Raw genomic sequence first — 15,273 nt, 5'->3', positions numbered from 1 at the left:
TTGGTGTCATTACAGTGCTGAGAAAGGCCTGCCACACACAAAACATCTGGCCAGATGGGGGTCCTATTTATTTATTATATTTAAGACTTTTAACAGAAGAACCGGAACTTTCTCTCTAGGATTAAAACTGTGCTACAGAGAATCCATTAGCGCTAATTAACATATTAGCATGTTTGTTAAAACAATAAACGCTTAAACAAAGCTGAAGTTTCAGGCTTGTAAGTTTTGAATCATTTCACGTTCGCTATCTGGCAGAGCTTGGCTGACATCAGATTGTCCCTGGCCTTCCCTCCAGCGTTTAGCCCATTAGCTAACGACTAGTAATGACTTGTAAGCAGCCCATTATGACACTGTTTAAATGAATCCATCTGGGATCTGGGGATTTCAGCCATTCAGCAGCAGGGCATCTAAAGATATCCTTGACAAGGCCGCTGTTGTACGAAGGTAAAACTCTCCGGCAGGAGCTTTTAATGAGCTCTAAAATTAGCCGTACATTGTTTGATTTGAATGAGCGGGCTGGTTTTGTGCTGAACCGAGTCTGCTGTAGTTTACTGTGTTAAACTTTATGGATATATTCACAGGGACAGGGTTCGATTTTAATCAGCCAACAGCTTTGTCTGAATTGTCAGCTGTCTGACTTTTTAAGTTCAGACAGGTGTGTAAAATGAATTATACAATATAAAAAAATTATACAGTTATACACAGTTGTGGTAACAGTTTGGGAAAGGCCCATTCCCATTCTAGCATGACTGTCCTACTGTGCACAAAGCCCAAAAAAGCATGCAAAGCCATTTGCATTATGCTTCCTCTCTACTGATGTTGATCTCCACTCCTGACTGAGGAGAGCCATGACTAACATACGCCCCCGCCGACATGTGTGCAGTAGCCGTCTGCATCTTTTTACCGGCATGAAGCGAGTTCATATGTGGATCAGTCTTGCGCACGGAGAGTCACACCCTGATCCCATTGTCCCTCGACTCTGTGCAGGTGCCATCAATCAGCCAGCAGAGGTCGTAATTGCACCAATTATGAGGAATCCCCTTCGGCACCCGCTCTAAACAACAAGCCAATCTTTGTTCATGTAGGCAGAGCTGAGATTCGAACCAACGAGTTTGAGATGTCAGCTCTGGTGTGCTAGTGTGTTTTATCGCTGCACCACATGAGTGCCCGGACGGAACAACATTGCCCTTCACAGAGCCAAGAACTCAACCCTTAAAAGCCAGGTTTTTACCTCCAACAGTAACACCCGACCTTTTGATTGAATGGACACAAATTCTGAGAGAAACATCTGTAGCCACAAACAAAAGGTAGGAGTTTTATTGTAACATCTGTGGTTGAGGAATGGGATGTCAAGACAAGTTCATGGTCACGTGTCCACATTTTATTATTTTGGTGAAGATGATTCCTAGAGAATTATTGCTAATAAATGATAAAGAAAAGTTAGCTGGGTAAATGGAACAGGTTGAATAGTTTTGCTCCAAAGCTTTATTGCATGAGTGATTCAATCTTTCTGGGCTGTGCTGCTCCAACAGAAAACTTAATACTGACACACACACACACACACACACGTGTAAGAGAGTGGAAAAAACTCCAAAACAGATTTATTTTGCAGATTATTTATTGATATTTGTCATTAAAGTGATGGATAAATCATCGAACAAGACCAGCAACACCAGCAATTATCGCTCGCAAGTGGCATCACGTTGTCGAACACACAAAATATGATTCCCATACCGACTCATCCGACCTCTAGAATTTATTGCAGGTGCATCCAGCTATAAAAGAAGCAGAAAGAAAGTGGATTTGGGCAAGTTGGTGGTGGGAAGCCCCCTGAGGGTGTGTATTTTACACTGACAGTGAATCAGCGTTATCAGTGCCCATCAGATAATGCATTTATCATTAAATTTCACATTTGCATTTCAATCTGCGGAAGGAAATGAGCATTGGCAGCGCACGATAAGAGCGTCAGCGATGGCTGGTAATAAACCATCACTGTGATCAGGCGTCAGGCGAAAACTGAGGGGGTCAGAGCCGCTACCACGAGGACAGCGAGGGAGGGAAGAGAAAAGGCAGGGAGTCTTCACGTCCTGCTAAAAAGTGCTGATGTCAAAACTAGAAAGAAGGTCTGAAGGGTTCGGGGGTAAATATAGAACAAAACAATAATAAAAGACCAAAAGAGACCTGGATAGACTTACTAAAGACTTGATCTGAAGACTTGATATATAACATATAACATACACCGACCAGGCATAACATTGTGACCACTGACAGGTGAAGTGAATAACACTGATTATCTCTTCATCACGGCACCTGTTAGTGGGTGGGATATATTAGGTAGCAAGTGATCATTTTATCCTCAAACTTGATGTTAGAAGCAGGAAAAATGAACAATTATGAGGATTTGAGTGATTTGATGGCTAGACGACTGGGTCAGATCGTCTCCAAAACTGCAGCTCTGGTGGGGTGTTCCTGGTCTGCAGTGGTCAGTATCTTTCAAAAGTAGTCCAAGGAAGGAACAGTGGTAAACCGGCAACAGGGTCATGGGCGGCCAAGGCTCATTGATGCAAGTGGGGAGCGAAGGCTTGTCCGTGTGGTCCGATCCAACAGACGAGCTACTGTAGCTCAGATTGTTGAAGAAGGTGTGCCAGCATATTAAATTGTGATATTAGGTAAAGTAGAACAAAACCTATCAGATGATGGCAGCTTGATTATCAGTTTAACAATTCGACAGTCTTTAAAAGTTCAGATCATTGCAACACTGTAATATGTCTCCTCAAAGTTGGCACAGTGCCTGCTACCAGCCGTACAGATTGGCATAACAGCCACAGGGTCACAGGGGGTCTCGATTTAAAATTCCATCTTTTAGAACACATAGCGATTTTGCCCTGGTAGTGCAGATGCTCGTCGATGCCAACGATAATCTTGTCGTATTACTCAGACGAGATCCGGTCTGCATACCCACAACACATCATGCCCATCATTAGCGCACACGTTAGTGTCACAGACCAGCGGGGGATTGTTATGTGCAATATGTGCAGTTTCAGTATAAAAAAAAAATAACAGAACGATTGAATGAAAATGAGACGTCCCGTTGTCAGCCAACAGGAAACAGTGCTTTAGGAGTACAGGAAATTGTGAAAATGACTAAATTGTCTCTCAAACAGGAGTACAGTGTGCGGGCATTCATCTCGGCACGTAATAACCACATTAGCTTGCAGATGGCATCTCCTCTGAAAGAACATTTCCATTCTTCTCGATTTTCCCCCCTTTTATATGGAGAAAGTCAGATGAGTGTGTTATAATTTGAATAAAGTGGAAAATCAGACAATCAAATATGAACATCTGAAATGACATGACTTCCTGTTCAAAGCGATTAAAAGCAAATTTATTTAGTTTGACATAGTCGATCCTGTTATCGCCCTTCGCTGTTTCGTTAGTGTAAGAGTTCCCTTTGTTATTCCTCGACTTAAGTTAGGGCAGGTGTGATAACGATCAGTTAAAGATAATTCTTAATCACTTTTGGGAATGGGCTACGTAATGGCCGTTGAGTCTGAAGGAGAAAGCCGCTCTTAATGAAGTGACTGACCGCATCCACCTGCTGTAAGGTAGGGTGACCATACGTCCTCTTTTTTTTTTTGGACGTTTTCTCTTTTTTGGACCTAAAAATGCTACCAATTACATGATCAAAAGTATTCAGACAACACCAACTCCTTGTCCAATAGTATTCAACCCCCCACGTACTGTACCACTGTTAAGCTGCAATCACACTTCTTTAGTTTTGGACATACAGTTTATCACCCAGTGTGTTACAGTCCAACTAGCGTCTAACTCCATACAAACAAAACGAAATAAAAAAGAAGGACTCCAGCTAAACCCTGAACCCTCATGGCATGATACTCCAGGATTTACTTGGCAGAACTCAGAATGAAAAGATCAAGAAAAATGGCTTTTGTGTGTCGCTTCCTGTTTGAAAAAATCATTCTGAATAGTCTTGGTATCTGCAAGCATAAAGTAACCCACACCTAGCGCTTATCACTCCACAGCCAGATCTGTGTGCCTGACAAACCTCAGAGCGGACAAGCCTGCGCCTCATAGAGCCTGCTGTAAGGTAGGGTGACCATGGGTGTGTTGGAAAACCTAGTGAGCTGCCTTGCTGTGTTACTGCCTACATAGAAGGCAGAAGAGAACATGTGTAATGTGTAACGTGATCTAGACTAACAGAACACCTACGTAGCTTCTGCTTTAGCTAAATATTAGCTTATCTTCCCGCCAATCTTCCGCTCCATTCTGCCTGGTTATGGATGTTTGCAGTCTGGTGTATATTAGCACTGATAGCTTGTACAGCAATTTGCTAATTATCATGGGCTTCTTTGATACATATCTTGACACGCTCCTCAAGGCAGAGAGGAAATAGGGAACAGGGAGGGTGGCAATGAACTGCTGATCATGCTAATCAGCTCTGGAAGTCAAGTATAGTGTGGAAATGTTATACTATATAGACAAAAAGTATTGGGACACCTGTGGTTATTGGATTCATGTGTTTCAGACACAACAGGTGTAATAAATTTGATATATAAAGAAAATTACATGCTTCTAACTTTGAAGCAACAGATTAGTCCTAACCTCAGCCCTACAGAATAGATTTGGAATGAACTGGAACAAATGATATTAAAACGGAATGACCTCTGTGTGATCTTTTCAGCTATGACAACAGCTACTCACAAGGCTTTCAAGTATGTCTGTGGGAATTTGTGCCCATTCTGTCAAAAGAGCAATTGTATGTGTAATTAGTGTGATTGCCGTCTATTAGTCTATTATAATTAGGGATGTAACGATGCGCCACAAGACAGTTAAAAATCGATTCACATGTGTAACCATTCAAATCGGTTTACATGTATAATGAATTGATATTCACTTTAAACAGCAGAGGGCGCTGGTGCTATTCACCTCGCCTAGTTGATGTCACTACAGGGTTGCCAGGTTCGGGTTCGGGTTTTATCTCCCTTTTTTGCCCCATTCACTTCCATTGATATTTTGAAATTCAAGTTAATCTACTGAACTTCTGTTTAAATAATAGCTTGGACACAGAGACCTGTCTGAGAAAAAGTACATTTACAATTACATGACTAAAAGTGTTTGGACGCCACCAACTACATGACCACAAGTATTCACATCCCCACCAACTTCATGACCAAAAGTGTTTGAACGATGCAACTTCATGACCACAAGTATTCACATCCCCACCAACTTCATGACCAAAAGTGTTTGAACGATGCAACTTCATGACCAAAAGTATTCACATCCCCACCAACTTCATGACCAAAATTATTCAGACACCACTAACTGCATGACCAAAAGTATTCAGACGCCACTAACTGCATGACAAAGTATTCACATCCCCACCAATTACATGACGAAAAGTATTTAAACACCACCAACTACATGATCAAAAGTATTCAGACACCACTAACTGCATGACCAAAAGCCCCCATGTGCTGTATCACTGCTGATCTGCAATCACACTCGCATTTTCTTCAGGAAATGCACCTCTCCAGTTTTGACCATATATTTTGTATGTTACAGTCCAACTAGCGTCTAATGCCATAGAAACAAAACCAAATAAAAAGAGATTCCAGCAGAACCTCCACACCCTCATGGCATGATACTCCAGGATTTACTTGGCAGAACTCAGAATGAAACGATCAAGAAAAATGGCTTTTGTGTGTCGCTTCCTGCTTGAAAAAATCATTCTGAATAGTCTTGGTATCTGCAAGCGTAGAGTAACCCACACCTAGCGCTTATCACTCCACAGCCAGATCTGTGTGCCTGACAAACCTCAGAGCGGACAAGTCTGCGCCCCATAGAGCCTGTCGAGCCCGGCCTGACTCGTCTCCACGTGCCAGCTGGGCACCTGCCATCGGCCTTGGCCAGGTACAAAAGCAAGGTGCCAGAAAGTATCACTGGATTCATATCCAGTCATCGAGCGTCTACCAATCAGAACCTGTATGTCATTTCAAACATGGCTCTGTTTGTTCTGCTCACCCGTGAGTCTCGCCCACCGTGGTCCGACCCTACAGCACCCACCTCAGCTTTTAACCCACATACGCAGTGCTGAATGAATTTGAGGAGCAGATGGCAGCTACGGTTGCACCAGGTGCCTCCAGATTTGTTTGTGTTCACTGCACTTCTATTTATATCGTGCTAAAACCAGCCGGGCACAAATATTTGCAGAGGGCCGGCGGGACCTTTCATTTTGATAATGTGTCTGGATGATCCATGTGCTGCTTGCTGCATCCTAACCCAGAACCAAACAGATGGCATTTAGGAGGTTGATGTTATTGCCCACAAATTACATTTTTAGGTTAAAATAAGGGCAACTTAAAGGTTTTGTGAATAATTAATAGTTCCAGAAAGAAGAGTTTCTGCCTAAGGAACACTTTAAAAGGGTTCTTCTCACCTAAAATTGGCTTTCAATAGGGGTTCTAATGGGTACTTTACCAATTCTAAACCTCACGACTGAGGTGCCAGGTATAACCCAACACCTGCCTGAGTTAAAGTTATAAGAGAATAAACTAGTTAATTTATTAGTTCAGTAACTAGTCAGTTTTCCGTTAATGCAACATATATACCATAATGTAACTTTTTTCTATTGACCCACATTTTGTCCATGATATTTACCACAACCCAGACAACACAAACAACGCATTAAAACAAAACACAAAATGAAATATACTTAATTCATTTATAAAAATTGGTGGCAATCTGGTCCCACTGTGGTTTACAAGACGTAACATAAAACCTTCACGAGCGTGGTTTTGAAATTGACAGTGCATTATAGGATCCAGTGTAATCCTGGGTGGCGCAGTGGTCTAATGCGCAAAATCCAAAGCTCCCGGGATCTTGAGTGCTTGAGTTCAAATCTTAGCTCTGCTTTTGACCTGGCTGGGCATCCAAACAGGTTGGCCATGCCTGAGGGAGGGCACTAGACGGGATGGATGATTTACAGACAGCTGTACATCTCATTCCAATGAAATAGAAAAATGAAATAGAAAATTGAACCACAATGCTGCAAAAAAAGAGATCCTAGTGAAGGTGCTTTACTGCTTTACAGCTTTTATATTGCTGCGCCACTTTTGCCATTTTGCTTAACCATAAGTTGAACTTTGTGAATCCTTCTCCAGACACTTAAGAAATTCCAGAAGGTTTTTCCTTTCTCTTCTCTCAATATTGCTCCGGCTATTTTTCGCCTCTAATTATTCGCACCAGTCTGTTAAATCAGGGTGTCGTCAGAGGGGAACGCACGGCCCAGATACAGATTAGAGACTCCTGGAGATGAGGGTGTAAAAGGGATTTAATGGTAGGATGGATTAGAGAAATCCTTGTAACAATGTTAAATAATTATAGTTCCAGCTGAGATCAAAGCGCCATTGATTGAACCCCTCAAGCCTTTAGCACGTAGAGAGAGAGAGAGACAGAAAGAGAGGGGCGAAAGTAGGAGAGAGAAAAAGCAGAGAAAGGAGACGAGGAAGTCTTGGAAAGCACAGATTGGTAAGGTTCCGATCGGACGGGTGGAGATTCTCACCGAGAGGCCCGATAATAAGGAAGTGAAGGTTGTCAGAGCCGCTTTCACCGATAGCTAAAGCGTTTTAAGGCGACTTATAGACAGGGATTTATAGGCGAGGGTTTTAATGTATGCAAAGTGGTGAATCTGAGAGCAGGCTTTCGCTCTGAACTTGTTTATTTCACGTGTAATCGGAAAGCACTGACATGGCTCAGCGACACACGCTCGCCCAGCGAGAGCATCTGCTTCACGCCTTTCACTCATATTTGTTCTTTTTTTTTTCTTTAGCTACTTTTGTGCAGCTGGAAATGATTGTGCAAAATCAGATTTGAAGGATAAAAGAATTCAGTATTCGCTGTTTTATCTGTGGTTGTAATGGTACAAAAGTTTGAGTTCTAATATTTTTAGGTGGATTATATGAAACGTGCAGTATTAACCAAACACACTCAACACTAGATTGGGAAAAAATAAAAGAAACAATCACAAAACATCAGTAAGCTGCCAGATTTCTCAGGATGTTCTTCACCCTACATTCACTGTGTGCTGGCTGGTCAACAGACACATCAGTAAGTCAGTGGTAGCTCAGTGGTCAGGTAATCTAAAAATTGATATCTCTTGTTGAATCACAAAGATGAATCAGTTCATCAGGACACAAAGTTTGGTGGATTGAATCCCAGTTTTGAGATTCCTAAAGAATCTCAGTTTCCAAGTCCCTGGAAGATTGATGTCTCTTGATGCATGCTTAATAATTCAGGTACACAAATCCACAAGTTTGGTGGGTTCAAATCCCAGTTTCGAAATTCCTAAAGATTTCTAAAGAATCCCAGTTTTCCAATCCCCTAAAGATTGATATCTCTTGATGCATGCTCAGTAATCCAGGTACACAAATCCACAAAGATGAATCAGTTCATCTGGACATAAAGTTTGGTGGGTTTGAATCCCAGTTTTGGGATTCCTAAAGATTCCTAAAGAATCCCAGTTTCCCAACCCCCTAAAGATTGATGGGTTTGAATCCCAGTTTTGCCAAGCAGTCACTGTTGGATCTTATAGCTAATGTGGCTAAAATAGCCAAACCAATTGGTTGGCAAGGATGTCAGTGGCACTCTTTCATGTATTGAGTATTTTTCATTATACTCAGTAAAACACTTATGGATGCAAGGACAAATTTAAACCATTCTCAGAGTGTTTCTCTCTCACCCAAGAAACACACACACACACACACACACAAACACACACACACACATACACTAAAATAAGTCACAGTGGCTGACTGCGGCGATGAAATATGCAACAAGAGATTAGACAAATCACCCGACTCGCCGTCTTAAAGTGCCCCGATTCAAATTTAGCCACTGATCCGATACACTAAGAGGCTTTAAGAGAAAACTTCATGCTTGTTAGTTATGGAAGCAATCTGAAATAGAGCTAATGCACTCTGAGAGCACTAAACGCAGCCCCAATTATAATCGAAACAAAAACACTGCTATTCTACTTTATCACAAAGCAGCGCAAAAAGATACAGTCAGTCAAAGCGCTAAAGCCTGTGAACTATTCAAAGCTAATCTTTGTTAACTATGTGCTGTGTACAGACAATGCTAATGTGCGAATATCTTGATCAACAGCAGGTAAACAGTTGTGTAAAAATACTCTGTAGATAAATGCAATGGATGGAACCTTGTTAGCAGCTGTTAGCATCAGCACGGATTTCTGCAGAAGCTATTGTACAGGGTTATTAGCATCATGCAGTGCTAATAGGCTAGTGCTAAAGAAAACAGCACTTGCTGTGTGAAGACTGAAGTCTGGGTGCTCTCAAACTGGGGTGTTTCGGATCTGTTAGAAGACAAACAGAAGCATTTAGACGTTCTTTGAATTAAGGGCTTTGAATTAATTTGACTTGAGGTCAGTCAATATAAATGTTTTTATTGAATTTCTTTATATAATAATTAGCATGATTTAAAATAATACATTTTTCAAAATACTAATATTGATTAATATTGACATTTTTATTTTACTTTGGGTTTTTTATTGTATTTTTATTTATTTATTAAATTTTTTTAATCTATTTATTTTAGTGCTGGCAGTTTATCTATTGTTTTTTATTACAACTTTTAGCTAATAATTAGCAAAATTTAAAATAATAAATTTTTTAAAATACTATTTAGTTTTTAAATTTTTTTTAATATTTGAATTTTTATTTTATTTTGTTTTTTTATTGTATTTTTATTTATTTATTAAATTTTTTAAACTATTTATTTTAGTGCTGGCAGTTTATCTATTATTTTTTTAATTTTAACTATCAGCTAGGCATTAGCAGGATTTTAAATAAAACATTTTACTAAATGCTATTTAGTTTTTATATATTTTTATTTTTATTTTATTTAGGTATTTTATTTTTTAATGTATTTTTATTTATTTATTAAATTGTTTATTTATTTATTTATTTAGTGCTGGCAGTTTATCTATTATTTTCCATTATAACAATGAGCTATATCATCCGTCCATCTTAGTTCTGATTGTATCTTATTTCATCATTGTTTTCACATTTTACAAATACTTTATCCTGGTCGGGGTTGCTGTGGGTACAGTTTCTCTGGAATCACTTGGCGCAATGCAGTAACACACCCCGGACAGAAAGCCAATCCATCACTGAGCCCCCACGTTACATGTTGGGCAAAAATGTGCCCAAATAAAAAGCCTAGTTTAAAAGCACCATTAAAAAAGCACATTTGTTACATTTCAAGCCTATACCCGTGTAAAGCCTGCTTGACTGTGGAAAGGGAAAATGCCAAATGTAAACTGGCTAAACAAGAATTGCTAGAACGTGGATCATTAGTGTACCCATATAAAAAGGGTACAGATAAAGGGAGGGACTACAGGACAACAAGCCCAGTTAGCACAGTGAAGGACCTCATCTCATGGGTTTGTGGGTGGTTTTAAATGAGGTCGTACTGACGGATGGTTTAGCCGCGTCTTGAATAAATACAGCGGTTTATTAATCACTGTGATTATCAACGATAACAATAATAATAATCAACAATGAGGAAAGTAAGAATGGTTGAAGTTGAAAAAGTCTTCCTGAACGTGAGAGTGTGTTGCAGTATTCAATTATGCAGTTTCCATTGGCATATTAATCATCTTTTCAGCAAACACGCCGGTGTTAATTAAAGCAAAGCGCGGATAAAGACGTGTTGCCGGATCATCACTCTGTTTATCGCTGCTCACACACCCGCAGTTAAGTAAATTCAACCCGCGAGAGGAATTTCAATGTCTTTTCCCACTATGTTTGGTAATCTGTGTGTGTGTGTGTGTGTGTGTGTGTGTGTGTGTGTTTGTTAAAAAGATAGGCATTTTGTGAGCATTTGCTGTAGCACTTGGCTGCCTGTGTGCATTTTTTCATGTACGGAACAGAAAAAAATAGGAATCATAAATGAGAGAATTATAAGAGTGTGGAAGTTTGCTGTGATGTTTTTGGACTGTACAGAAGTCCTGCCCACTCGCAGGAAGACGGATAGTGCTGTAATTAGCTGCAGAAGACTGATGGGGCATTCTGGGGTCTTATCATTAAAGAGAGAGAGAGAGAGAGAGAGAGAGAGAGAGAGAGAGAGAGAGAGAGAGACTCCTGAAGTGTGACTTATTCTGCCTGGTGTCAGAATAAACACAATCTAAAATAGATGTTCAGTTTTTTGTTTATTCATTATCAGCATTTACATGATCAGGGCTTGCACAAATACGCTGGAAAACATCACGGCTTTAGACTGAGATGCAGCTTTGGGGTGTTGAATTGAATTGAATTGAATTGAACTGAATTGAATTGAATTGAAATTGACTTGAGTTGAACCGCAGTTCTGGTGAACTGATGTATCACAAACCTTCCCATCAGAAACTGATAACCCCCTTCCACACACACACACACAGAAATATGCACACACTTACGGTATGTCTAAGGAGGTATGAATGACATTGGGAAAAGTAATAGACAGGTTACATGGACTTTCCTTTTCCTCTCCATGGGTCTGTCTGAAAACATAGTGATCTTTCTACATAGACGCATGTCATCCTAAGCTCCCAAAAAGAAGGCATGTTTAAATTCTTATATACCTTAAAATGCTGCCTTATGAGGTGCCTTAATTCTGAGAGATAATCTGACTGAATAACGAGGGAGCGTCCCATGCTTTCTTAGCGGTGAAGGCAATCCCAGCATGCAGTGCGGCACAACAAATATGGTGGACGAATGCGGAGCAACAAACAAATGTAAATAAATTCTTATTGATTTTTAATTTGTATAAAGGTGCACAAGTGACGTTTATTCGTAAATTCGGGCTCGTCAGGGACAGTAAAGCCATTTGCAGTACACAGAGGGAGACGTTAGCTGGCATGCTATTGGGTTGTGCCGCCTCAGCCCATTGGTTTGAATGTACTGAGGCTAACTGAGTTAGCTTAGTAAGCGAAAACTTGAGTGACGTAATCGCCTTACTTGCTGTAAAAAGTAGTCTGTCTGAATAATCTGCCTTATAAGTTTGATGACTTATTAGAATCCTCTCTACTGAGGCAGCTGCCCAGGTAGGCAGCAAGGCAGCTCACTAGGTTTTCGAACAGACCGTCTGTGTCCATGTCAATCCTCCTCTTCACTTTTTGCATACTTTAGGGCACAAGGAAGGAGAAATCGAGAAATCGAAGGAAGGAAGGAAAAGGAAGGCAGGAAGGAAAGAATTGACAGAAAAGGAAGGAAGGAAGGAAAATAGAAAGGAAGGAAGCAAAACAGGAAGGAAGTAAAAATCAAAGGAAGGAAGGAAGGGAAATAGGAAGGAACGAAAAGGAGTTAAAAATTGAAGGAAGAAAGATGGAAGGAAGGAATCGCCGTAATCGCTGTTTAAGTAGTGCGTCTGAATAACCTGCCTTCTAAGTTTGATGTCTTATTAGAATCCTCTCTACTTAGGCAGCTGCCCAAGTAGGCAGTAGGCAGCAGGGCAGCTCACTAGACTATCGAACATACTGTCTGTCTCCACGTCAATTCACTTTACTTTTTGCAGACTGTAGGAGACGTTTGAAGCACCTGGTCGCGTCTGTTGTCCTCAGTTTGTTCTTTCTTACCACCTGAAAGTCATCTGCCGACCCCACACATGCATGACGTACACACACGCTTCCACAAGCCCTCACACACAGTCTTTCACACATTTTCTGCAGCGTTAGCTTGAATCCGAAAGGCACTTAAACAGAATGCAGGATAGGAAGAACAGACTGTCAAAAAAGCACGAACGAGAGGAAAAGAGAGAATAAGACAGAGAATGAGCGAGAGACGAAAAGAGAGAGTAAAAAAAAAAGTAACACGTAACAATGCCGAGAAAAAATCAGAACATTTTCCAGCGAAAGATGGGCCATTTCCAAATCCTTGTGCCCTATCAGACAAATTAAAGTAAATCAAGCATGAAATGAAGCAGGAGAGCCTGGAGATAAGGCTCCTTTAAGTCGTTTCCAGATTAGGATAGAGAGAGAGAGGTGCATCTGCTCGCCGCCAGCCGAGGCCAGTTCCCCATTTCACAATAGCAGCCTGTGTATAGGATTACTTTCTCCTGTCTGTGACATGAGGGAGCAGAGAGAGAAACACACGCTCGCGCTGCACTCGCACTGCACTCACACTGCTCTCGCACTGCTCTCACCCTTCCCACATGTTTTCTCTTTTTCTCAAACTTTTTTTGGCAGGAGATCTGTGATGGCATCCAGCAGACGGCACCCACACTCGGGGCTGCAGTCAGACTTAAGTTGGCATCTTGAGATCAAAAGATTCATTTATAGATTCATGAACTGATGTACCAGGGAGGTTATTCATACCCAGACCTGCTCCACGGGGATGCTTCGGGTTGTTTTTTTGGCCAGCTTGGTTGTATAATGAAAATGAGTCGTGTTTAGTTATGACTGTTGTCAGGTTATTCAACATTGTACACCAGATGATTTTTTAAATCACAGAATACAGAAATCATGATTTTTAATAGACTTTGTTTCATTAATTGTGTTGAATACTAATAGGTGCAGCAGAGTGGTGCCTCATAGCAAGAAGGACTTAAGTGGAGTTTGCATGTTCTCCCTGTTTGAATGCTTGCCCTGGGATGGTGGAAGGAAGGAAGGAAGGAAGGAGGGTAATAGGAAAGAAGAAAAGAAATAGAAGGAAGGAAGGAAGGAAGAAAGGAAAAGGAAGGAGGGAAATGAAGGAGGGAATAAACAATAGGAAGGAAGGAAGAAAAGAAAAGGAAGGGGCAGCTGAGCAGGAGGGCAGGAAGAAAAAAAGGAAGGAAGGAAGGAAGGAAAAGAAATAGAAGGAAGGAAGGAAGGAAGGAAGGATGGAAGGAAGGAAGGAAAAATCGAAGGAAGGATGAAAGGAAGAAAGGATTAAAAAATAGGAAGAAGGAAGAAAGGAAGCAAGGGAAATAGGAAGGAGGAAAAAAAGGAGGAAGGAAAGCAAGCTAGCTAATGGGTCTCTATCGAGATCATGGAAGATAAAGTTGGACACGTTAATTCCTTCATCTTGAACAATTGCTTAATTTAGATCAGGATGCAAAGCAGGAGTTTAATAAATGGGCCCTTGTGTGAATGACTGAATAAAGGGGTGAGTGTTTGGTGCCCTGCCAGACTGGAACCAGTGTTCCCATGAGACGCTGCACCCATAAAACCCTAAATGTAGATTAATTTATATAAAGTTTATACCTTCATTTCACACTGTTTACTGAACACTGGACTTTTGCTCAGGGAATAAATGTTGGTCTCCTTTACACTTCGCCTGCTGGGGGACTGAATGGATTTCGTGTCTCTGGCTTTTGCTCTCTTCTGAGGCAGCAAGTAATTAGGAGCATGACCTTGACTTTTTAAGACCCCGTCTTAGGTTTAGCCCCTCTATCATTCCCATCTCCAGCCTTAAAAAAAAAACTCCTCCTGGAAAAAAGTGGGCGATTTAACTGGCCTTTACGCGGTTCTTATCCCAAACCGGATGAGAAGGAGAGGAGCAAAAAATCCTTAATCCATCTTATCTGTGGACTGTCAAACCGTCGGGGCTAAGACCTCGTCACAAAAGACAACTGGGTCAGGACAGACAGGATTGAAGCAGAGAAGTTGAAGAAGCTGTAATTGGGCAGAAATAGAGGATGAAGAGACAGTAATAACACACTGGAGAGAGAAACAACACCAGTAAACAGAGAGAAATATCCACCGTCTGAAACAAACACCAGGGCGTGTTTACTTTTATATTTACTACAAACTCTGCTTATATTTCTGTGGGTTTTTTCCACCTTTAAATAAGAAGTAGGGTACGCTGGCTAATCTACACTGCTGGGCAAAGAAATAATCCCAAATTGCACTAATCTTTCAAGAAAAAAAGCCAGAAGATATTTTGGAAAATTCTAAACACAGAGACATGTTAGCTTCAGTTTTATATCAAATACGTAAGTCTTAATGCATGTATCTTTGCATACAGGATGAAATTTAGGTAACTTTTGTTTTTCTAGCTCTTCCACAAGATGAGCAAATGGTGGCTCAGGTCTCAGGGGTGCATTTTTTTTACTTCTTGCTATTTGTCTGACCAATAATCTGCTAATAGGATCATTAAAAGGAATTTTTGCCCAGAAAGTGTGTGTCGCCACCTTAGTCCATCATCATCACCATAATAGACCTGCCAAGTCTGTACTACAAAACTAAAGCTGGGGGGGGGGGTATACATCTCTACT

At 40.8% G+C, this 15,273-nt stretch overlaps 1 protein-coding gene across 1 annotated transcript in view; it reads left to right on the top strand.

Annotated features, from left to right (window-relative positions):
- zfpm2a (zinc finger protein, FOG family member 2a) overlaps positions 1-15,273 on the top strand; it is a 173,927-nt gene that overhangs the window by 63,983 nt on the left and 94,671 nt on the right. The gene's annotated exons all lie outside the window — the stretch shown is intronic.

Source organism: Trichomycterus rosablanca, chromosome 23 (assembly GCF_030014385.1).
Source record: "Trichomycterus rosablanca isolate fTriRos1 chromosome 23, fTriRos1.hap1, whole genome shotgun sequence".
Taxonomy (NCBI): domain Eukaryota; kingdom Metazoa; phylum Chordata; class Actinopteri; order Siluriformes; family Trichomycteridae; genus Trichomycterus; species Trichomycterus rosablanca.
Note: the sequence above shows the minus strand (reverse complement) of the source record. Positions and strands in the feature narration are given on the sequence as shown.